At 35.0% G+C, this 25,861-nt stretch overlaps 1 long non-coding RNA gene across 1 annotated transcript; it reads right to left on the bottom strand.

Annotated features, from left to right (window-relative positions):
* Positions 1 to 6,879: 6,879 nt before the first annotated feature.
* Positions 6,880 to 24,967, bottom strand: LOC136029062 (uncharacterized). The gene is made up of 3 exons (XR_010617964.1): positions 23,828 to 24,967; positions 17,591 to 17,766; positions 6,880 to 7,325 (listed from the first exon to the last, which is right to left on the bottom strand). It is a non-coding gene; the product is annotated as an uncharacterized LOC136029062 (long non-coding RNA).
* Positions 24,968 to 25,861: the final 894 nt, after the last annotated feature.

Here is a 25,861-nt window from a genome sequence, read left to right as displayed (position 1 = left end):
TACTTTAAAATACCTTCCCGGGACATACTTTACCCTTTAGACCTATCCCTGAAAGTTTCATTTTCCTAACCTAAACCCTTTCAGAGATAGCAAGAAGTCAATTAACTAAAATTTTACCAAAATTCTAATTAATTGACTTCTTGCTATCTTGGTAAGGGTTTAGGTTGGGAAAAATGCAACTTTCAGGGATGGGTCTACAGAGTATGTCCTGGGAAATTGTTTTAATTTACCCACCTTCACTCTTTCTCCCTCTAGAGGGCCCTGAAATTTGCCTACATGATAGGTCTATATTTACTGAAATTTTGATAAAACAACGTTCTCATTACTGGTATTTCCTTCTGCAAAACCACTAATATAAATCTTCGACTATTCTGTTTTCTTAGTATCACTAAATTATAAATGTTTCACTTACAAACAAGATGGTTACTGATAATTGTAAAATTTTTCCATAGCTCACTGCTCCAATAGGTTTAAGGATGATGAGTTAAATTTTAATGAAGAATTGATTGTGAGGCTGTCAAATTAGCCACCGAAAATTAAGCGAATGCTATAGTACATTCAGAAGGCAGAACACAAAGTGCTATATAAAAAAAAAAATGAAAAGTAAGAACCTGAAACTTACATCCGTAAGCTAAGGGATGTAAAAATTTCAATGAAAAAAATCATAAATAAATCTTTCATTTGTTAATATATATCTGATTGTTGTTTTTCTCCCTATCCCACAACCTTTTATAGGTCTTTTAAGCCCACACTGTCATTGAAGATTTTTAAATACTTTATTACATATACTAACAGAAAAACAAACTATATGGCACAAAAGTGGCTTTCATTAAAAAGTAAGGAAATTTTCTTATCGCATTTATGTAGCAGAAATAAAATGCATGGTATAAACAAATATATATATATATATATATATATATATATATATATATATATATATATATATATATATATATATATATATATATATATATATATATATATAGACAAATTTTTGCAATGAAGTTGGGAAAGGCTCCTTTTTCTTCTTTTTTAAAGACTTAGTTTAGGTAGTTAGTTTGTTCAACCCTTAGACGTATTGATTTATGACAGACTGAAAACAAGAGGTTTTTTTTGCAAGTTCCTTGGGGTTTTTTAAAATTATTTCTTTTTTTTATTTCCAACAAAAATAAAGTTTAGGTTTTTGAAAAGTTAATAATGTTCAAGAGTTCATAAATGAGATGTGAGATGAATCAAACCTATTTGTGATATCTCATTGCGTCTCAGTATATTGAAAATTAAGCCATATGAGAGACGCGTAGACATTTAAATGATCAACTAAAGTTTATAATAGAAATGTCGATGTCAAGAATTTTGGGGGACTCATTGCATGTTCCTATTAAAATACCCCCCAAAAAAAAATATTCTTTACGTCAAAATATCAGCTATTTGGTATTGAATAGTTCATACTTTATTGAAATTTCGCTTCAATGAATGCTTTCAAAGATAATTTTTCAAATAACGCCTCAGTTACGGTTCCACTTAGTTTGTTATTTACGTGAATTTTTTACCCTTTCAATTGGTTTTGTCTTATTTCACACTTAATCTTCAAGACATCTTGTTTTGTATTTCCCTTAGCAAATACTAAGAAAATGGAATAATTATGTAAGAATCTTTATTAAAACAACACTAACCTTACACCAGTAGCACATACGTTTTTTAAATAATGCTGGTAAATCCGGCACCCGTTCATGGAAAATCTCTTCCCACGTGAAAAATTCCTCCATGGAAAGATCTTCCCACTTAACCTTCTCCCACAAACCCCCCTCCACCAGAAAAAAATCCCCCTGAAAACGTCTGTATGCTTCCCAATGACCAAAACTATATGTAAACAATGGATATAGTTCATAACTTGCTGTCCTCCCCCCGGGTACTGTGAGGATTAAGTCATCCTCAAATAAATAGTTACTAGATTTTTTGACTGTTTTGAACGAAATGGCTGTCTCAAAATTTTGATCCGGTGACTTAGGGAAAAATGAGCGTTTGGAGGGGACCTAGTTGCCCTCCAATTTTTTGGTCATTTAAAAAGGCTACTAGAACTTTTAATTTCCGTTAGAATGAGCCCTCTCATAACATTCTAGGACCAATGGTTCGACACGATCATCCCTGGGGGAAAAAAAAAACCGAATGAACATGTATCTCAGACCTATCTTCTGGCAAGAAATTCAAAATTCCACATTTTTGCAGATAGGAGCTTGAATCCTTTAAAGTCGGGTTCTCTGGTACGCTGAATCTGATGGTGTGGTTTTCATTAAGATTCTATGACTTTTGTATTGTATCAGATTAACGACGCTTCTTGACTACTAAGGTCCCTGTGTCGGCCCTGCTGTGCATTGCTACAGCATGATTCGATCTCTGGGTCCCGTATTACCAAGCTAAGGTCAAACCCACTGCGCCACCACAGGAATCTATGACTTTTAGATGGGTGTTTCCCCTTTTTCGAAAAAAAGGCAAATTTTCTGAGGCTTATGACTTTTGATGAGTTACACTAAAATTGATAAAACTTATATATTTAAAATCAGTGTAAAAATCCAATTCTTTTGATGTATCTATTTAGAGTTTCGGACACTATTGAGCCAGGTCGCTCCTTACTTACAGTTTGTTACCACGAACTGTTTCATTTAGTTTCCGATGTTTCTAATTGCAGACGCCAATCATATGACAACATCTGGAATATGTCTGGTATTCAGGCTCATATCTAAGAGGTTGACCCTCTGGCAAATAAAGTAACATACTCTGTATATTCTCTAAAATTTAATAGGATATTGTGCAGGAGAACAATGCACAAAGGCGGTTTCATTTTTTGGATTACTGCAGGAATTTTTCAATTCCTTCAGTGCCTCAACAGACAGACTGGTCATTTTAAAACAGAAATGTATATTACGATTGCAAAATCTATCCAAGACTTGATTTTCTGCTCATCATGATGCCTTTCAAGTTGTTAATGAAAACACAGAAGGCATTTTGGAGAGCTTAAATGAAATTGCTAATATCACTGCAGATTATTATGTAGTATAAACTGAGACCCTCATCAAGAAATGAAGCTAGTATTTGAAAAAAGTTGGTTTTCCTTGAGACTACTTTCATCGCAATTTTACAAGGTGTCATACTTGAAAGGTTCAGTAGGGTGAACATAAAACTACAGTCTGAAACCAGAGAATTAGGGCAGGTTATTATGTAGTTTAACGCTCTTTGTGATTTTCATTAAGAAATAACACAAAATTTGGATGGCTAGAATGTGAAGCCCACCGTATAAAAAGCGGGGTAGCATAGTAGCAATTCTACGTGGTAGTTTTCATGGCCTAGTAAAATTTGTTGGCAGATTTGGTCTGAAAATACCATTGCTTCGACCATCCCCGAATTTTTGAGGATTTCCCCAAAAATCTGTCTTCTCTGAAAACAAAATCGGTTCCCCGAAAATTCTTTTTCGTTCAAGATTGCCACTCCAGCGATTTATCTACTAGTGACAATTCATCCCTAGTAACTATCACTCAACTTGATATAACTTTTTCACTACTTCCGATAGTTTTTGTCTCAATTATTTACTACACACCAAAACTCAAATATATATCATTGAATTACCGACCTTTCTTCCTGTAAGTGGTTTCTTCCTTCCTGTGGTGTAATTCTGAGCATTGAAGCAAAGAGGGTTATTTTAGAAAGCTTGACCGTGGGTTTGAATTTTATTTTTGTTATAAGCCTAGGGTTGAGCTTGTAATTAAGATAACATGTTAAGAAAACAAATCTTACTTCATAATATTCAGGATAATCTTAGTTTATATATTATGTAGGGGGGGGGGGGGGTGCACCTTATCTCCACTATTTTCCTTGTATTTCCAGTTTCCTATTGCATTTTCAAATATTTGTGTCTATTCTCTAAGTCATGAAAATTGTTTATAAACAAACAACCAACCGCAATCTAACTAATCTAACCTAACAACCTAATTTATAAGTATTTGTCAATTAATATGCTTTTGTGAGAATTATTAGAAGGCACTGATGGTGTTTAATTGCATGCACAGATTATTTGAAAATAAAAAATGGATTTGCATCTATGTTTATTTTTCAAAATTTTGTTAAAAGAGAATTGTGCAACAGCAAAAGAAGCTGAGATAAAAGTCTGCCCCTTGCAAAATGTGTTAACTAGGAATATTCTGCATATCATGAAGTAAGAATTGTCTTTTTGACATATTTCCTTAAACACTGGCAAAACTCCAGGCTTGTACCTTGTTTACTTTAGCGATTCTGTTCAATTTTCAAAGATCTGAAGTTTTAACAGAGTTGTTTGAAAAATTATTCTATATGAAAAAGGGAAAGCATGGTACCTTTGCTGAGAGGGGGGATTTCATGATAAATTTGGAGATATTTACATTATCACCTATAAATTAAATGATTATGCAACTCGGGAACTTTTTTTTATACTCTTTCAAAATATAACCGTCGTTTTACTCAGAAATTATATGGACCCTTTAAGATGATATCTTTTTCGCTTATTTTCTGCTATATAGTTTGAGTCTTATTTTCTTTTACTCTAGATTTCGGGCACAATATATTAATCTTAAATACATAATAATTGAATACGTGATAGATTAAAGGGTACATATGCATTATACCGCCAACACTCAATTTTACGCAGTGTAAAACTCGAGAGCAAGTCATTTTTATTTGTCTGTAATAAGAAACAATTAGCTCCGGCTCAGTGGAAAACAAGTGGCAGATGACGAAATACATTAAAATTATATAATTTGGGCTATTTATTTGTACACCAATCAGGGGGTGGGGTTATATTACCTTAGGTCAGATTACCCCCCCCCCCTAATGTACAAACATAAAGCCCAAATTTGTGTCCATGGTATTGTATTTTCATCATGATTTGGAATTTTTCTTTAGGATTAACCTAACTTCACTTGTTGAGTGTTGGCAATGTAATGCATAAAGATCAATGAAATGATCTTTTGTCAGGACTCTTCCACCATTTATTAAATTGTTGAATTTCCCTTCATTTGGTATATAATTATTAAGTACTTTTCTTTTTTCCTTGGGAATATAACGTTTTATACTGAAATATATTCCCCTCGCCATTGCTATTCTGGTATCCTCCACCCTGCAATACTTTTGTGTGCGTCCATACTTGATTGAGTGGCTCGACTGTAGTCTAGGATCTTTTTACGGTCTATGAAAGTTGATAAGTGAATAAAATTTTATGGTACAGATATTCTACTAAATTAGGCCATTGCGAATTTTTTATTTACCTAGCCCTACCTCCACAACGCTTAATACTTGAGCAATTATTAACCCTGCATGGAGGCTAACCCTGGGATAAAACAATAAAATTAAAAAGTATAACGGAATTGGACGCCTAAGTTTCTAGTCAAATCACTCAACCCACCCCGAGCCAAAGCATTGGAGGTACCAGAACTCAAAATTCACACAAAAAGTTTTGTTCCGCCAAATTTTTAACCTTCTTTCTGATTTCTTTTTTTTTCTCGTAAATATACCATCCATATAACACTGCTACAAAATGAAAATCATCCCTGAATAAAACTCAAAAGGGAAGGAAAATCATCTCAAAATTCACTGTATTCCAGGACATTGCAATATTTACCCAGTTTTGCACTAAGATACTCAGCCATGGAAATACGAAAAGCGTTAAATGTCAAATTGGTCAAACCGATGTTATATATCGATCCGACTAATATACGATACGCCCAATCGATTGGTTTAAGCAAAGTGCATATTATCTCTTTTATTCTCAAGTTTTGCAAACCAAAAGCGTTAAGTCCAGGTCTCCCCCACAGTCAAAAGTATAATGTCTTTTGAATAATCGACGGTTTAAAAGGCGTTTTATATTTTTTTGGCTAATCTTTTAACATTTTGGAAAATGTCATAAATATCTTTTGTATTTCCACGACCTTACTGTATATTTCTTTTGAAGGATTATCTAAATTCTTCTTCAATAATTTTATTAGGCTCTTAAAAATTTCCTCTAGCCTTCTCATGCAAGCCTAGATACTCAAAAAACATCCCAAACTTTTTGGGGTTAGGATGCTCATCCATAGACGAGAATCTATCGTCAACGCAAAAGTACTGTATACACTATTATTTGGTTTAAAAATTAAACGCATGAAAATGATGTATTTTCGCAAAAGAAAAGACACAATTTTAGATATCAGAACGAGCAGAAATCGAATCCTCTAAGTTAACAATCTTAAATCAAACAGACTACATTGAATGAAGAATTCCAGCACAAAACGAAACGGAAAAGGCCATTAATATGAATTACGCAACTCTCATTTAACTACCCCGAACAATTAGTGGCATTGGCTCTTTAATGAATACACAATATATTTTCAACTGAAAATAATTCTTTCCCCGATGGTTTTTCCACATATTTGAAAGAATAAATTATTTTAGTCATTTTATAATTATTATTACTTCGCCATCAGTGAGCATATAGATACGATAAACCCTGGCAGTGGGGTTTTTCAACAAGCAAGATCGCCTTTCCTACTTTTTCAGGTTCACTCTATATATAAAAAAGGCCTACCTACATTTTTAAGTTTAGCATTAATCAGCAAATATAAAATGGGGGGCCCAGAAATAGGTCTGTCGAAACTGTTTTTGAAACATAGCCACAAAATCAGTTTTTCTTTATGGCATCCCCTTCTTAAAATAGGATGTTTAATATTGTAAGTATACAACAGTTGTTCATGTATAATAAGTGATCTTCATTAATTGTTTTGGTAAACGTCGTTATGTATTTATTTTAATTTTCTCTATCTTGTACTCCATCCCTATGAACTATCCCTAGCTCTAAGAACAACAAGTAGTTTGCAAGAATACAAAGAAACAATATTTTACTGATTCAATTTATATTAAAATGCTGGAAAAAAATGGTCTTGAATGTTGAGCCAGGAAGAGGTTTTTTGGCAGGAACAGAGGCCATATAATTGCAGAGCTGCAATGAGCGGTAAATTCGTTAGGAGAAGGATGAGCGAAAAAGAAAATTGATTTAAAAAAATTTGAGGGTTCTATTTTTTTAAAGTAAAATATGAAAAAAGGAGAGAAAGAAAAGTATAAGTGAATTTTACTTAGATTCCATTTAACTTAAGGTTTAGAACCCTTGAATTTTTATTTTTTAAACTTTTAAATTATAAGAAACCCGTTCTGTTGCACTGTCTTTCTATGTCAAAATAAGCGCTATGACACAAAAAGACGAATGCAACAGATAATTACCGGCTTATACAGAGAATGTTCCGAAATTTACTGCCCTGCTACTTCGTTACCTAGAAAAGAAGAGGAAAGTCAATCATTTGCAGACAATAGATATCTCTTTCTGACCTAAAAAATTTATAAAAGGATAAATATTGAAGACTGGCCAAATATATTACAAGAGAGAGAACCTCAAGATGGTTGGGATGTCTGTCAAGACCTTTTTTCTTCACAGGCACTTATGCTTGCTAATGACAAATCCTTTTAGACTTTCCCGGAACGTTTTGTGATGTAGGAAAAGCACAGACACAAATGTGTTCCTTAAAATTGAATTAGTCAATACAAGAGAGATGCTTAAATTTGAAAATGTATATAAAAGCTTTAACAAAGTTGATCCACACGATACTTCAAGAATTTTTGTATAGTTATGGATCATTAAGCACCAGGTATTAAAAGATAAGGTCGTGAGTCATGGTACAGGCGGGTGGGGGGGAGGATGTCTCAAAGAGTGCATGTTAATGCCAAAACTATATAACTCTCAATTAACCCACAGATGACAATAGTAGAGTGGGTGCGGTTGAAAGAAATAAACACTATTCTGTACTTCTTTGTACATAGAAATAGCGAGATACAGAGAAATAGCTATAGCATAGTCGTGCCCAGAATTCGGTCTGCAGCAAAAGGAGGGGATTGCTATAGTAAAAAAAGTGGAAGGTAAGTAATACATAAGGTTGAATTGAATCAGTACCTAGGCAGGGGCGGGGGAAGGAGAAGCATAGATGAGTTATTTTTGAGTTATATAGTCCGTTGATTTTTGAATTAAAATGGAATAGGCGTGGTCGTCAAGTCATGGCTAATTGTATAAAAAGCCAAGACATATAGTCAAATTGAGTGAGAAGAACAACCTGGCATTAATTCCCCCCTTATTAGGATTGTTGGCGTCGTGGGCGTCAAGTCATTTTATGTCAGCTCATGATTGTGATTATGACTATGATATGATTATGATTAGGTGATAATGATTATGATTATGAGCAAGTCAGCTTATGATTGCAGATGAATGCTTACATTTGAAACCCTTTTTAGTACAAAGTTGAAGAAAAAAAGACTGGCTTACTGATGTTAGCAAGGTTTTGTGTCATTTCGATGCAGTTGAAATCCATCCAAACATTGACATTGCCTTAAAAATGAACGTTAGTGCGCCTGCCGCAAACTGCAAAGGAGAAAAATCCTTCTCTGCTCATTATTGGACAAAGTACAACTTCGACATAAAGGGGTCGCCCACCACCACAATACCTTGCTCTCTAAGCGAAAGTTTGACTTATTTTTCCAATTTTTTAAAAATGGGACAAAGGGACCATTTAGTTGACTAGGAAGCCTTATTGAAAGCGCTAAAAGCATTAGCGTAAAGAGCAAAGTATTGAGGAAAGGGGCATTCTTAATATACAGAATATTTTGTTTCCGTGTTGAGTTTTAATGTTGCTAATAACTCTCAGTTAAAAAGACTTTGTTTTTCATTTAACTAAGGCTAAGAGCAGTAAGATGAAAACTTACGATGTATATGAATATTCAGGTGATCAAAAGGACATATCGGCAATGTCATAGCAACGGCTAATTGAATTAAGTTGAAACATAAAGAACTTGATAAGACGGCTATTCAAACCAAAAGGCAATATGTTAATACTACATAATAATACTTGAAATATCTGGGATCAAATGCTAAACATTTTCATAATCAAGCAATTGTAGTAGTCTAAGGATATCAATATTTCAATATTTATGTAAGATATCTATATACCCAAAGACCTCATTTTGTGTCTTCAATTGTACAGGTAGGAAGTCATTGAACATTTGTAGGATAGGCAGGGATCGGAAACGAGTCGTCTATTTTCTAAGGTCAATTTGCATGACTTGGAGATCTTATTCCTGGGGCTTTATTTATTGTCACTTAAAGGCACAATTTTCAATCTTTTCAACTGTTTTGGTTAAAATGGATCCCTCAAATATTGCAATCCTATGACGTGTGGAGACTGGGGTGGAGGACTGAACGATTTCAAATTGTTCTTTGATTGGCGTTGACCCTTTAAAGTGTACTAGGACTTGTAATTGTGATGTCTCATTGCGATGGAATGAGCCAACCTCGAAGTTTCTATGACCATTCATTCTATACAATGAGTCCAGAAAAACAGGAGATGCATTGCTGTTTACTAAAATCAACACTACCACATTGACTTAGTAAAGCCAAATACCGATTCCTCTATAGTGGACAAATATTCCTAGCACGCTGATATCCATAATGGTTTATTATTGTCATTTTTTTCCCAAAGGCACTTCATATGGAAGGGGTGGTCTTATAGACTTTGGAGGGAGTTGATTCAATTGGAAACTGAAAATAATTTTTCCTTGTGCCCTTTTTAAGAGCCAAAAATGATCAGAGGGCAACTAGCCCCCCCACGCCCTTTTCCACCAAAAGCTTCTGTTAAAAGTTTTTTGGGTCGACATGACCCCCTATATGTGTCAAAAATGATCAGAGGGCATCTATCCCCCATACACACACATACACCCTCTTTTCCCTAAAAGCATCTGATCGAGATTTTTAGATAGACAGTTTGTTTGAAATAGCTCAACAATCAAATAACAAAAACTTCGGGGTCAACATACAACACCCCCAGAATCCAAGGGAAGGGTTGTAACTTATGCTCCAGAGGCATATAAGGTTTTCATGGAAGAGGTGGTTGTATAAACTTAAGAGGGGACTCGAATGATTAGAAATTGAAAGTTATAATTCCCCTTTAAAGATTTAATTGTTATCCGATAGCAACTAGCCCCTTCCCACGGAGCTTGGGGGAAGGGTTGTAACTTATGCCCCTGGGACACATAAGGTTTTTATGAAGGAGGCGATCGGTGGTCGTATAGACTTCAGAGGTTACTTAAAGGATCAAATATTGAAAGTTCTAGTTTCTTTTTTAAGAGGCAAAAGTGATCCGATGGCAACTAGCCTCCCCGCCCCCACCAACCCTAAGGCCATAAAGCTCCAATGTTTTTTTTTTGTCAGAGGCACTTCAAATTGAAGGGACGGTCGTATAAACTTGGGGGCTCATTTTATTGGAAATTGAAAGTTTTTAGTTACCTTTTCAAGCATCGAAAGTGATCAGTTGGCATCTACCCCCCCCCCTCACTCTCTTTTCTCGAAATGTATTCAATCAAAATTTTGAGGTAGCAATATTGTTTGAAAAAGTCCAGCGATCGGATAACAAAAACTTTGGGGTCAACATACCCCTCCCCCTAAAGCCCGGGGGAAGGGTTGTAACTTATGCTTCAGGGGAATATAAGGTTTTTATGGAAGAGATTAAATAAAAAAATAAATAGTTTTTTTTAACTGAAAGTAAGGAGCTACATTAAAACTTAAACGAACAGAAATAACTCCGTAAACGAAATGGGCTTTCCCCTCCTCAACGCCTCGCTCTTTACGCTAAAGTTTTTAATTGTTTTAAGAAGTAGAACAGTGGCAAAGAGTCAAACTTTAGCGTAAAGATCGAGGGATTGCGGAGGGGAAAACCCATTTCATATACGGAGTAATTTCTGTTCGTTTTAAGTTTTAATGTCGCTCCTTACTTTCAGTTAAAAAAACTAGTTTTTATTATTATTTATGAATTTTTTTTATTATCTCTAACTTTTCAAGAATCGAAAGTGATGAGTTGGCATCTACCCCCCCCCCTTCACACACACTCTCTTTTCTCGAAATTTATTCAATCAAAATTTTGAGATAGCCATCTTGTTTGAAAAAGTCCAACGATCGGATAACAAAACTTTGAGGCCAACATACCCCTCTCCCCAAAGCCCAGGGGAAGGGTTGTAACTTATGCTCCAGGGGCATATAAGGTTTTTACGGAAAAGATAAGAATCGAAATTGATAATTTTCAAGAATCGAAAGTGATCAGTTGGCATCTACCCCCCCTCCCCCTCACACACACCCTCTATTCTCGAAATGTATTCAATCAAAATTTTGAAATAGCCATCTTGCTTGAAAAAGTCCAACGATCGGATAACAAAAACTTTGGGATCAACATACCCCTCCCCCGAAAGTAAGGGTTGTAACTTATGCTCCAGGGTCATATAAGGTTTTTATGGAAGAGATGAACTTCGGAAGGGACTCAAATTACTAAAAATTGAAAGTAATAGCTTCGTTTTTGAGAGTCCAAGGTGATCCGATGGCAACTAGCCCCCACCCCTCCCCAACAACCCTCCTTTTCCCAAATGTATCCGATTGAATTTTTGAGATATTCAAGAGAATATTGAGAGGTAAGAGTTGTAAATCATACCCGGGGCATACAAAATTTTTATAAAAGGAATGGTCGTATAAACTTCGGAGGAGGCTCATTCTGCTGGAAATTGTGAGTTCTGTATCCTTTTTCAAGAGTCAAAAGGACCAGAGGGCAACTAACCCTCCTGCCCTCTTTACCTCAAATCTGTCCGAAAAATTTTATTAGATAGTGATTTTGTTAAAATAAGTCAAAAGATCAGATAACAAGTGTCCCTCCCCCCAAAAAAATTATTAACGATGTTTTATCTCTAAAATTATGGGATCTCACTCCTGGCCCTCCATGACCTGATTCCATCCCCCCAAAAAACAACACAGGCTTATTAACGATATTTTATTCCAAAACTTATGGGGGCTGACCCAAAAACCTCCACGGCTCGATACCCCTACCCCGAAAGAATATCAATGACAGATCATGGGAGCTGATTCGTGGACCTCACTCCATGGACCCGCCCCCTCTAAAAATAAATATTAACAGCATTTTATTCCAAAAACCATGTGAATTTAGTTTAATCTTATTAGCTTTTTCCAAAACTTAGCTCTTTTCAAGACACCTATATTCTTCCCTACAAACAAGAGTTTGGCTAATGCCTATTTCCCTAACGGTATAAGACCTACTGCGCATTTAGCGCTTTACTAAAACGAATTATATTACAAATTCTTTCTTTTGTACGTATTACAACATTGAAAATAAAATATGAATAGCGATGAAACCAGGTCAGGATTTAACAATAGGTCCACTAGGGCCTACAGCTTTCATCATCCCCAAAGTGTTGGGAATTTTCCCGAAAATTTTGCAAAAACAGAGCAGCAAAAACGTTTCAGCCTAGAAGCGTCAAAGCTTTAAATCCGGCTCTGAAAGAGAAAATAAAAAAAACAAGTTTTTTTAACTGAAAGTAAGGAGCGACATTAAAACTTAAAACGAACAGAAATTACTTCGTATATGAAAGAGGCTGCTTCCTCATCAACGCCCCGCTCTTTACGCTAAAGTTTGACTCTGTCTCTCAATTCTTCTTTTTAAAACAGTAAAAAACTTTAGCGTAAAGAGCGGGGCGTTGATGAGGAAGCAGCCTCTTTCATATACGAAGTAATTTCTGTTCGTTTTAAGTTTTAATGTCGCTCCTTACTTTCAGTTAAAAAAACTTGTTTTTTCTATTTAATTTCTGAACGTTTTTGAATCAATGCATGTTTTGATTTTGGCTCTCCGCAGAGGAATAATTAAAACGAAATTTGCATTTTTTTTTTTTTTTTTGGCTAAACGGCTTTCTCATAATTTTGATCGAATGATTTTGAGAAAAAAAGAGCGGGGGAGGAAGCCTAGTTGCCCTCCGATTTTTTGGTTAATTAAAAAGGTTTTTTACGAATATTTTTATTAGTAAAAGATTTACGTAACTTATAAATTAGCTTACGTAAAGAACTTTTGTATTCTCATATTTTTATTACATATATGAGGGGGTTCGCCCCCTTGTCAGATCCTCGCTCTTTACACTAAAGCTTAAATTTTGTCCCAATTCATTAAGAATGACCCCAGAATCACAAAAGCCGTAGAATAAATAGTTGAAATTACTAAAAATACTTTAACGTAAAGAGCGAGGTATTAGGAGGAGGTGAGCCCCTCAAATGGGTAATAATTTCTGTTTGTTTTATGTTTTAATGCTGTTCCTTGCTTCCAGCTGAAAGAACTTTTTCATATTTATTTTTTCATAGTCTTTTTAAATAATGCTAGTAAATCCTGCGCTCCCTTCATGGAGATTTTCTTCCCCCATGACAAATTATCGATGGAAAGTTCCCCCAGCATATCCTCCTCTTCTCAACCCCTCCCCCAACCAAAACAAATCCTCCTGAAAACGCCTTTACACTTCCCAATAACCATTACTATATGTAAGCATTGGTCAAAGTTTGTAACTTGTTGCCCCTCCCATGGGGACTGTGGGGGAGTAAGTCGTCCCCAAAGACATAGTTATAAGGTTTTTCGACTACGCTGAATAAAATGGCTATCTCAGAATTTTGATCCGTTGACTTTGGTAAAATAATTAGCGTGGGAGGGGGCCTAGGTGCCCTCCAATTTTTTTGGTCACTTAAAAAGGGCACTAGAACTTTTCATTTCCGTTAGAATGAGCCCTCTTGCAACATTCTAGGACAACTGGGTCGATACGATCACCCCTGGGGAAAAAAAAAACAAAAAAAAAAAAACAAAAAAACAAATAAACACGCATCCGTGATCTGCCTTCTGGCAAAAATACAAAATTCCACATTTTTGTAGATAGGAGCTTGAAACTTCTACAGTAGGGTTCTCTGATACGCTGAATCTGATGGTGTGATTTTCGTTAAGATTCTATGACTTCTAGGGGGCGTTTCCCCCTATTTTCTAAAATAACGCAAATTTTCTCAGGCTCGTAACTTTTGATGGGTAAGACTAAACTTGATGAAACTTATATATTTAACATCAGCATTAAAATGCGATTCGTTTGATGTAGGTATTGGTATCAAAATTCCATTTTTTAGAGTTTTGGTTACTATTGAGCCGGGTCGCTCCTTACTACAGTTCGTTACCACGAACGTTTTGACAAAATCTTGAGCTGGTGAGCTTTCAGCAATTAATATGATTATATGTCAAATATGCAGTCTAATTTTATTTGTTCTTGCCAAGACTGTTAATTTATTTTAGAATATTTTTTAAATAGGGAATTTAGAAAAAAAACTTGAAAGTTTGGCAATTAAAAACGAACAAAAAGGAATTAAAAAAAAATTCCGAAACTAAAGTTTTTTTAAGAAAAGTAAAGGCCATATTAAACTTAAGATCAGAAGAAATAGAAACCTGCAATAAATCAAAGTCAAAACGACCAGAAGTTACCATTAAAAAAATAAATAAAATCCAAAACGAACAGAAATTAAATAAACAATCAACGCCAACAAACATACAATAGATACTTAAATCAAGCTTAAAACGAGCAAAAATATTTTGCTACTTAGTCATAAATAAAACCCAAAACAAACAGAAATTAAATAAACAATCAATGCAAACAAACATACAATAGATACTAATATAAATGAATAAATAAATCTTAAAACGAGTGAAACTTAAATTGAACATGAAAATCAAGCTTGAGACGAACAAAAAACAGTACAAATAAGAGCTTGAGTATCGCCTTCTCTCACTGTAAAAGTCTAAAACCTACTGCGTCTTTGGCGCTTTACTGAAAACTTGTGTCTTGAACAGTCTTGGATATACAAATAAAATCAAACTGAATATTTGATATATAATTATATTAATTGTTGAAAGATCATCATTTAAAGATTTTATTTCGCTGTAATTTTTATTTTCATTTTGAATGCTGTAATAAATGGGAAAAAAATACCACTAATATAATTCGTTAATTATATTTAATTAATTTTTGTTTTGTTTTTTATTCCAAAAAGTTTAAAGTTTTAAAAATTCCTTATTTCAAAACTTTCTTTCAACATCAAACGTTCATCAAAGTATCAAAACTAGAATCAAAGTAACAATATCAAAATAAAAATAACAGAGTAAAGAAAGCATCAAAGTAAACAAGGTATCAAAGTATCAATAAGCAGCATACATAACTTACAGACTTTGCAATGAAAATCGAAGTTTTCTCGCAAATCATTAAATTTAAGTATTAAAGTAAACAACGCCGCCTCCAGGCCCTGGGGGGTTTCCCAACATTAGAACTTTTGTTATCTGACCTTTTACCTATTTTTAACAATATGGCAATCTCAAAATTTTTATCTGATTCATTTTGGGAAAAAGAAGAACGTGAGCGGCTAGTTGCCTTCCGATCTATTTTGACCCTAAAAAAGTGAAATAGAATTTTCATTTTCCAAACAAATGAGCCCTCTCTGAAGTTATACGAGCATCCCTTTCATAAGAACATATATGCCCCCTACACATAACTTAAATGCCTGCCCAGGACTCCTAAAAATTGTACCTAAAAAATTGTAATTCAAAAATGGCAGCCTCAAAATTTTATGTGACGCATTTGGGGAAAAATCACACTTTTGTCTCTTAAAAAATGAAATAGAACTTTCGATTTCCAATCAAATGGGCCCTCTCTGAAGTTTATTGGTGCATCCCTTCCATAAGAACCATACATGCCCCCGGACATAAGGTACAACGCCTGCCCCTGGACCTTAGGGGGTTGTGTCGACACCGAGGTTTTGTTATCTGAACTTTGAACTAATTTTAACAATGTGGCTATCTCACAATTTTAATCTGATGCATTTGGGATTTAGAGCGTGGGAGGGGAGGGTAGCTGCCCTCCGATCACTTTTGGCTCATAAAAAGTGAACTCGAACTTTCGATTTCCAATCAAATGAGCCCTCTCTGAAGTTTATACAAGCATCATTTTCATAAGAACCATATACGCCCTAGGGTATAACTTACAATGCATATCCCTAGGCCCTGGGGGTTGTGTTGACACCAAAGTTTTTGTTAACTGACTTTTGAACTATTTTTTTTTTAAATAGCTATCTCAAAACTTGTATCCGATGCATTTGGGGGAAAAGGGCGTGAGAGGGGCGGGGCTAGTTGCCCTCCGATCTCTTTTGACTCTTAAAAAGTGAACTAGAACTTTCACATAGCTATCTGAACATTTTTATTAGATGGGTTTAGAGAAAAAAGGGCGTGAGGGGGCAAGCTGCCCTCGGATCTCTTTTGATTCTAAAAAAGTGATCTAGAACTTTCAATTTCGAATCAAATGAGCCTTCTCTGAAGTTTATACAAACATGACTTTCATGATAACCGTATACACCCCAAGAGGATAATTTACAATGCCTGCACTCGTGCCGTGGAGGGTTATTTCGACACCAGAAATTTTTCTATCTAATCTTTGAATAGTTTTTAACAAAATAGCTTTCTCAAAATTTTATCTGACGCATTTGGGGGAAAGGGGGCTTGGGAGGGGGCTACCAGCCGTCTGATCACTTTTCACTCTTAAAAAGTGAACTAGAACTTTCAATTTACAATCAAAGGAGCTCTCTCTGAAGTTTATACAAGCATCCTTCCCATAAAAACCTTATATGCCCCCAGTGCAGAACTTAAAACGACTAACCCTAGGCACTGGGGAGCTGTGTCGACACGGAGGTTTTTGTTATCTGACTCTTTAACTATTTTTATCTAATACATTTGGAGAAAAAAGACATATGAGGGGGGGGGGGGGGTTAGTTGCCCTCTGATATGTGTTTTTTTTTCCTAGCGTGGGGAGTCTATGTTGAATTGTTTTTGCTGTAAATTTATTTGTTGAATACATAGATTGATTGATTGATCTCTCTTGAATCTAAAAAAGTAAACTAGAACTTTTAATTTCCAATCAAACGAGTATTCCTTCTATAAGAACCAAATTTACCTCCAGGGCATAGCTTACAACGCCTTCCCCTGGGCCCTGAGGGATTGTGTTGACCTGGAGTTTTGTGTTATATGGTCTTTGAACTATTTTTAACAAAATAGTTACCTCAAAATTTTTATAGGATGTATTTGGGGAAAAAGGGCGGAGGGGAGGCTAGTTGCACGCTGATCCCTTTTGACTCTATAAAGGGCACTAGAACTCTCGATTTTCAATCGAATGAGCCCCCTTTAAAGTTTATACGACGACACCTTCTATATGATGTGTGCCGCTGGAAAAAAAGTAAAACATTGGAGCCATATGACCTTTACTATAGACAATGCTATAGCGTTGCCTCTGATCATAGGCTCCCAATTAATTCCGGCAAATTCCCACTCAGGCATTTCTAAATCCTGATGCCCTCTCCTTTTGACATTGAAATGAAATGAAAGTATAAATGAAAAACTATTTCCTTTAAAAAACTTCATTTTCGGAAAGTTTTTTTTTTAATTAATAATAGTTTGAACAGGAATAAATACTTTTATTAGACAGTGAAAACAATGTCAAAATTTCTGGATATTTTGATCACTGTGTTTGTGATTTAACCATAGGATTTAACCATATTTGAACTGTTATATGTACGTCATGGAAAGGCAGTGTGATCTTCGAAAATACTTACCACTGAAGTTTGAGCTCAGTAATTTGCCTAATCAGTTCAATTCCTTCATCTCTATGATTTTTCCACAAGGTAAATATGGTATACAATTCTACAGCAGTGTCCTTTACTTTTCTTGAATTCCCAGTTAGATTGCCATGACGAGGTGAATTCATCTTCTACATGGACTGTTCCTGTTGCTAGAAAAGCAAATTGTTTCGAATTAGCACTGTTTTTTTTTTTTTTAATTTTGTACTATTAACGAGATATTAATTACATAAGGTCTAAGCAATCACACATAATGTCAAATTGTATGGTTCATTGGGGAATAAAAAAAATATCCATCAAAAATCGAAAACGAAGCCAAGAGAGCTATTTTTATAGGATTGTTTAGCTCCATATTATAGAGCTAATTACTCCATTTGTAGATACTGCAAAAGTAGATTTAAGATACAAGTAACTTTTTTCCCCTCTGGAGCTGAATCTTATATTTCTTTCAGGATGTTAAGCATAACAGTAGTTAAAAATAAAACTTCAAAAGATTATCTTTGGCAATGTTTCATCCTTTATTTATAATATGTGTACTAGGCATCTAAAACACCTAGTCAAATAATAAAAAAAAACAAGAGCTAAGACCTCATGTGGCACTTGTGACGAGGCAAGAAGAGCTAAGAGCCAAGAGATCATATGGTATGAGCTCTAACAAAATTCTATGAATAGATTGATTTAAAAGGAAAATAAGAGGCTTAATGCCGGTCAGGATTTAAAATAAGGGCTCTGAGTAACGATGTCCTTCTAAATATTAAAATTCATTAAGATCCGATCACCCACTCGTAAGTTGTAAATACCTAATTTTTTCTAATTTTTCCTCTCCCTTTAGCCCCCCAGATGGTCGAATCTGAAAAAACGACTTTATCAACTCAATTTGTGCAGGTCCCTGACACGCCTACCGATTTTAATCGTCCTAGCACGTCCAGAAGCACCTGACTCGCCAAATCACTAAACCCCTGCCCCCAACTCCCCCAAAGAGAGTGAATCCAGTACGGTTCCGTCAATCACGTATCAAGGACATTTGCTTATTCTATCCACCAAGCTCCATCCCGATTCCTCCACTCCAAGTATTTTCCAAGATTTCCCCCTCCAACTCCCCCCAATGGCAAAAGATCTGGTCGGGATTTGAAATAAGAGCTCTGAGACATGAATTCCTTCTAAATATCAAATTTCATTAAGATCTGATCACCTATTCGTAAGATAAAAATACCCCAATTTTCCCACAATTCCGGTTTCCCCCTCCAATCCTCCAATGTCACGGAATCTGGTCGGAATTTAAAAATAGAGCTTTAAAGCACAAGATCCTTCTACATATCAAATTTCATTAAGATCTGGTCACCCTTTCGTAAATTACAAATACCTCAATTTTTAAAATTACTCCCCCCCCCCAACTCCACCAAAGAGAGCAGATCCGGTCCGGTTATGTCAGTCACGTATCTTAGACAGGTTTTTATTCTTCCCATCCACTTTCATTTTGATCTCACCGTTTTAAGTATTTTCTAAAATTTCCGGTCCCCCCAACTGCCCCCCCAATTATGCTGGATCCGGTTGAGATTTAAAATAAGAGATCTGAGTTACGACTTCCTTCTAAATATAAAGTTTCATGAAGATCCGATCACTCCTTCGTAAGTTAAAAATACGTCGCTTTTTCTAGTTTTTCAGAATTAACCCCCCCCCCCCAATAGAGCGGATCCATTCCAATTCTGTAAATCATGTATCTAAGACTTCTGCATATTTTTCCCACCAAGCTTCATCCCGAACCCTCCAATCTAAGCGTTTTCCATGATTTTAGGTTCCCCCACCCCAAATTCCCCCCCAATGTCACCAGATCCGGTCGGGATTGAAAATATGAGCTTTGAGACACGATATCCTTCTAAATATCAAATTTCATTGAGATCCGATCACCCGTTCGTAAGTTAAAAATACCGCATTTTTTCTAATTTTTCAGAATTAACCCCCCCCCCCCAACTACCCCAAAGAGAGCGGATCCGTTCCGGTTATGTCAATCATGTATCTAGGACTTGTGCTTATTTTTCCCACCAAGTTTCATCCCGATCCCTCCACTCTAAGTGTTTTCCAAGTTATAGGTTTCCCCCTCCCAACTCTCCCCCCAATGTCACCAGATCCGGTCGGAATCTAAAATAAGAGCTCTGAGACACGATATCCTTCTAAATAACAAATTTCATTGAGATCCGATCACCCGTTCGTAAGTTAAAAATACCTCATTTTTTCCAATTTTTCAGAATTACCCCCCCCCCCCCCCCAACTACCCCAAAGAGAGCAGATCCGTTCCGGTTATGTCAATCATGTATCTAGGACTTGTGCTTATTTTCCCCACCAAGTTTCATCCTGATCCCTCTACTATAAGTGTTTTCCAAGTTTAAGTTATAGGCTATATGTGAAAAAATTCCATGGAGGGGGGGGGGGCCCTCATATACAAATATTAGATGTGTTTTTAGCATTGAGTCATGACGTAAGTTTTAGCAGAGCCTATTCAATACTGTCAACTAGCTTCGTTCTGAAGTTTTTTTTTTTCCTTTCCATTTGGATCTTGTTGCTTCAGGGATTTACCAAAAATAGCCATTTTTGTCCCCATTTCTATGGCAAACCACTATTGTATTTGTGCACTGCAATCCATTTTTCCTAGGGACTCACAATAGTTTTCCCTTAATTGCTCTTGTGAATTGCGGTCCCCTTGGTTCAACAACTTAAGGAGACAAACCAAACCTGGCAAAGAGCTAATGGATGTAAACTTTAAGCACTTGGAGAAAAATATTGTACCTTTTCTTTGGAACCAAATTTCTTGGTGCCATATGCCCCCACACTAAAACATTTTGTTTATTAGGACCTCTCTGGCCAAGAGATTCACAACTTTAAGTTTCAAGCTGGTCAGGAAAAAAAACGTTTTTTAGCCATTTTTTGGGCCCATTTCAAGCATGCATTTAATTATTTCAGACAATGTATTTAACAATGTATGCACCAATGAGTTGCAAACTCCTTATCCCTAGATTTCATAAATACCTTTTTATAGTAATTTCATTAGACTTTTTTTTGCTAATTTGAGAGCACCCCCCCACCACCAACATTTTCGTGAATTGTTACCATTGGAACAAACCAAGAAGCAATCCATTGGCCAACTATTAAGCTAATTTAACACTGTTTACAAATAGAATGCCTCAATTTTAGTCAACCAGTTGGCAAGGTTAAAACCTTCTTCATAAATAGGAGAGAATTTAATAAACAACTAGTTAGTAAATAAAATTAAGTATTTGAGGAGGGTAATGAATCTAGAGTCTCAATAATCCTCTGGGGAGGTATTATAAAGTGATTATTTCTACCTCTTCCCTGTCCAAAGGGCATTGACCTTCAATGGCCTTCTATGATCTATATATTAAAAAGTGAAACCTTGAGAAATAGATATACAGCTCAAATGAAGAAAATATTTAATAGATTTGAAAGTCGAATTGTTAAAGAGATTAAAAAAAATCCTTGAAATAGTTTAAAATCCTGAAAAAAATGATAAGGAATTAAAACAACAAAAATCCAAAACACAAGAACCATTGAAAAAGAGACTGGAAACCCTAAATTAAGGCAGAATTTTTTATTGGTAGAAACTTAGATAGGCATAGACCTGTTATCTATCAGTCTCCTAAGCTTAGAAATAAGGAAAGGGCAGAGATAGTGGCTTGAAAACATTTTCTCAGTGTATATTTTAGGCACTTGATTCATCCCTGAAAGTTTCATTCACCTACTTCAGTTACTTTCCAAGACAGCAAGAAGCCCCTCAGCTGGATTTTATCTCAATTTATGAGGGGCAGGGGGAGAGGTAAACTTGCTTCTCATAGATTTCCAATGATCCCTTTTTTATTGAGATTTTCTTCAAAAAGTTGGGAGCTATAAAGTGTCCCTAGATTTTTGCAAAATGTGTTTTGCCCTCCATCCTCTACATCTTTATGAATTGATTTCACTTGCAACAATTTTGATGAAATACTCCATGGAGATTTAGAGTAAATTTAAACTTGAGCATTTAATTTTGCTGTTTCATGTAATTAAAGATTTAGGGAAGAAAGTGAAAGCACCACTTGATGCTTCTTTTATACTCTTTCTAAACATCATGCTTGCTTCTGGGGCAAATTCCAATTTGAATCCTTAAATAGCTCTATGTTTCAGTGCCCTGCTAGCAACAAAGAAAAAAACAAGCAGAACAAAAAAGGGAAAAACATCAATGTTACCTATTCGAACATGTGATTTTCCTTGCTTTTCAAGGTTGGGGCCGTAAATTCCCTGTTCAAGGTTTTCAAACATTTTGTACTTTTGGTAGCAAGGGGTAGCAAGCTCTTTTTTGAAATATCTTAAAATTTTAACTTGTGGTTATTATGTGCTGTTTTAAGTCCATTTAATTGACCAAAAACAATTTGCCCCAGAAGTGATAATTACATCTGGAAAGAGCATAAAACAAAGGCATCCAATAATACATTCATTTTCTTTCTAGCTAAATTCAATTAAAAAGTATAGATTTACCAGGTTAAAATCAGAACACTGGATAAAATCATTCATTCAGATTAGCCTAGTATCTATTAAATTTTGCCAGCTACTTAGATACTTACACAGTAAATATAAGTGTGTTTTGACAGCAGACTAATTAGTTAATTGAAAATTATGTATACAGCCTATTCATACCTTACAGTAAGACTATTTATATTTATAAAGACTAAGCTAGTTGGATAGACTAAGGGTTGTATAGTTGGATAGGGGAGAGATGCTGTTTTGAACAGCCCAGCTTTTATACACAGGGTATAACAAACACTTGACACCCTAGCATGAATTCATGGAATTTTCGAAAGTAAGATGAAATGTGTGAATCACTAAGATCAGTTGGCTGTTACGTGGCTGAAATAGCCCCAACAATGGGACCAAAGCAGACAAGTGTAGGGCCAATCAAAATGACAAAATATTTCAGACATTTATTCAAACAGCAATATTTAAAGTACAAAAACAACAGAGTTCAGCTAAACAAACACTTCATTCATTTGACATTGTAGGTGGAAAGGTCATATCCCAATACTAGGTCTTTTACTGATCAATCTGTTCCACCTGTGAAGTGAGGGACTGTGAGCCAATATCTGTCAAATCTACCTCAGCTTTATCAACTTGTTCAGGAAAATTAAATTTGTGACCACTTCTGTATAAAAAAAAAAAAAATCACTAGAGCACATTCATTTTTAGTTTGTTCTATTTCTCCTAAATACAAAAAATAGCAGAATTTTCCTTTTTCCAAACAGAGAACTTCACCAAAACAAAATCTCCAGAACTGTATTCAATATTCATTTTGAGACTCACTATGAATGCAAATGACTCATTAGTCTTCAACCCCCCCCCCAAGAAAGACCCCTTTTCTTTCTTTTTATTAGAAGATGGGAGAAGATAGGAACATTCGTTTCTTCAAAACTTTCCTTTTGTTTGTGCTTCAAGCTCATTTGTAAGGAGTGTTTGCAAGGATTCTGGTCCTATCACATTTTATAACATCCTCAACAGAAATTCAGTAGTAAATTTGGGATATAAATGGCGCTTTTGAAATTTGTACATCTTCATAAACAGATATTCTTTGCCCAGAATGTTTTTGAAGCCAAGAAATGTAAGACTCTTTGACAAATTATTTCAAAGGACTATAAAATGACATATCCATCAATTGAAGGCAATGTGAGAAGATGGATCCCTTTTTCCTTTCAAAATTGAAATATGGCTTTCATTATTGTCATGCAGCATTACAAAAGGATTTTCTAAAGTTGCATTGACCTACATCAGGAAATGTTGAATAGACAAGTAAAAAGTGTCTGCTGTCATCCAGCCACTTTGATGGGCAACACCAACACATTTAGGGAGGCTGTCTTCAAATACCTTTCAGGCAAAACGTCCACAAATCCAGTGCTAACCTTAGCAGAAAAAGATGAAACAGACAACATGCACAATTAAAATCTTCTTTTTTGGTCGCTGAGGGGTGAAAGTAGATGCTTGCAATCTATCCAGAATAGCTCCAAGACTTGATTGGAATCACCCTAGACAGACGAAAGAAAATTAAATCACAACTATGGTCTAGCCTGTTAGCCAATGAACATGTAAATTGTCCCATACAGAATACAAATAGAAGCCTACACACCTGTAAGAATACAGAATTGTAGCTCTTAATTAATGAAAATATACAGTACCAACCTGCTATGTTCTAATTTCTAGCAAGAGCTAAAAAACTTCAGAAGTTGTTCAAAGTTATCAGGCTTTTGAAACTGATTTGGAACTTATGTCTTTTTTGTGCAATATGGAAACCATCTACAAATGAATTTTTGCATGCAACAAACTGAACATAATATGGCCAAAAATCAAAGATTTGGTTTTGCCTCCATGATCCCCTTCTCTCCTGTAGTTAAAATAAATGGTAAAGTTTCTGATTAATTCACTAATGAGATAGCTAAGAAATATTCATACCTTTATAATCACAATTTCATCTGGAATTAGAACATAACAAGAATACCTGAAGGAAATGAACTTCTGTTTACCTGTAAATTGAATTGGTGACAAAATTAATAATCATGGGAAATATACAATATAGGCTATATGTAAGGGTAAGGTTACAAATGTTAGGTCAAAATTAAATTCTTAAAATGACTATTATATTTAGGATAGAATGAAAAAAGGCATCAAATGGTATGCTGTCTTTAGTGAAATTCTGGTTTAACTACTTTTTGCTATCTTGGAAATGGATTAGGTTAGGAAAATGAAACTTTCAATGATGAATCCAGGGCAAAAAAGCATAATATGGGAAGGTATTGCCAAGCTTCTATTTTAACCCTCTTCAGATTTCAAAGTCTTAGAAATTTCACTACTTGACAGGTCTCAAGCCTACCTATTAATATTTTCAAAAAACAGAATTTACCTTAATTTTCAGTTGTTAGTTACTTTTTCTCTAGTTTTAACTCTGAAATGCAATTCCTATTATTTGAGAAGTTATTTAAGCTACATTAATGGATTTTTTTTTCATTTCAGAAGAAGGTCTATTTTACAATGTTTCATTTATATAACACAAAGATTTTAAAGGTCACTACCCTCTAGAGGGGGAATGAGTGGAGACAGGTGTACCAAAAGCCCTCCTAGAACATATTATAGTCTGTAGACTCATTCCTGAAATTTTCATTTTCCCAACCTAGCCCCTGGTAAATGTTTAGTTTAGAACACTTAGAAATGCTAACTCTAGAAGCACATCCATTTTATAGCTTTCTAAAATCCATCTTTTAGTGTTCTAAAATCCCCCTTTAACAAACTAAAAATGCATAGAGTAGGAAGGGTTTTGAAGCTGAGAGAAATGTTGGGGTTGTACAATATGAATGAAATTATATTTTAAATACTATTTCCAATCACCACTGCTAATTTTTGTATAGTAGCAAGTTGAAAGATAATTGAAAAACTTATGTATTCATTAATGGTAATTATCCCACTTTTACTTATGAGTTCAAACTACCCAACAAACCCATGAATCAGAGAAATTAGTTAAATGTGATGTTTATGCTCTGTTGCTTTTAAGGAATGCCTTTTGATGCAATAGTAATTACACAGTTTTTCACCTCAAGATTAAACTTGTTTTAAAAGATTCTTTGGCTATGGGAAGACTTTGGTGAAACAAATTTGGTTAAAAAGTGATTCTTGTGAGAGAATATTACCTATAGCAAAGCAAATTAGCCCATGAGCCCTGAAGGCAGCAGGTTGAGGTCTCTATTCAGATAGGTTGAATTATTAGTTCATATGTATGACCTAGTTTTTGTTTACTTTTTCAGGCTTCAGGCCAAATAGTTATACAATAAATATAGAATACAAACCTCACCCTGCTGCCTGTGGGGCTCATTGACTAATTTGCTTTACTCTATAGTTAATATTCACTTTCAAGAATCACTATTCAACCAAACTTGTTTCACATAACTCTTCCCATAGCCTAAGAATCTTTTAAAACAAGTTTAATCTTGAGGTGAAAAACAGTGTGATCACCATTGCATCAGAAGGCTTTCATTAAAATCAACAGAGCATAAATATCACATTTAACCAATTGCTCTGATTCATAGGTTTCATGGGTAGTTTGAACTCAAAAGTGAAAGTGGGATAATTATCATAATTGGCATGTAAGTTTTTTTAATTACCTTTTTACTTACTACTATACACAAATTAGCAGTGATGACTGGAAATAGTATTTGAAATATAATT

This window comes from Artemia franciscana, chromosome 7 (assembly GCF_032884065.1).
Source record: "Artemia franciscana chromosome 7, ASM3288406v1, whole genome shotgun sequence".
In the NCBI taxonomy this organism is placed as follows: Eukaryota; Metazoa; Arthropoda; class Branchiopoda; order Anostraca; family Artemiidae; genus Artemia; species Artemia franciscana.
Note: the sequence above shows the minus strand (reverse complement) of the source record. Positions and strands in the feature narration are given on the sequence as shown.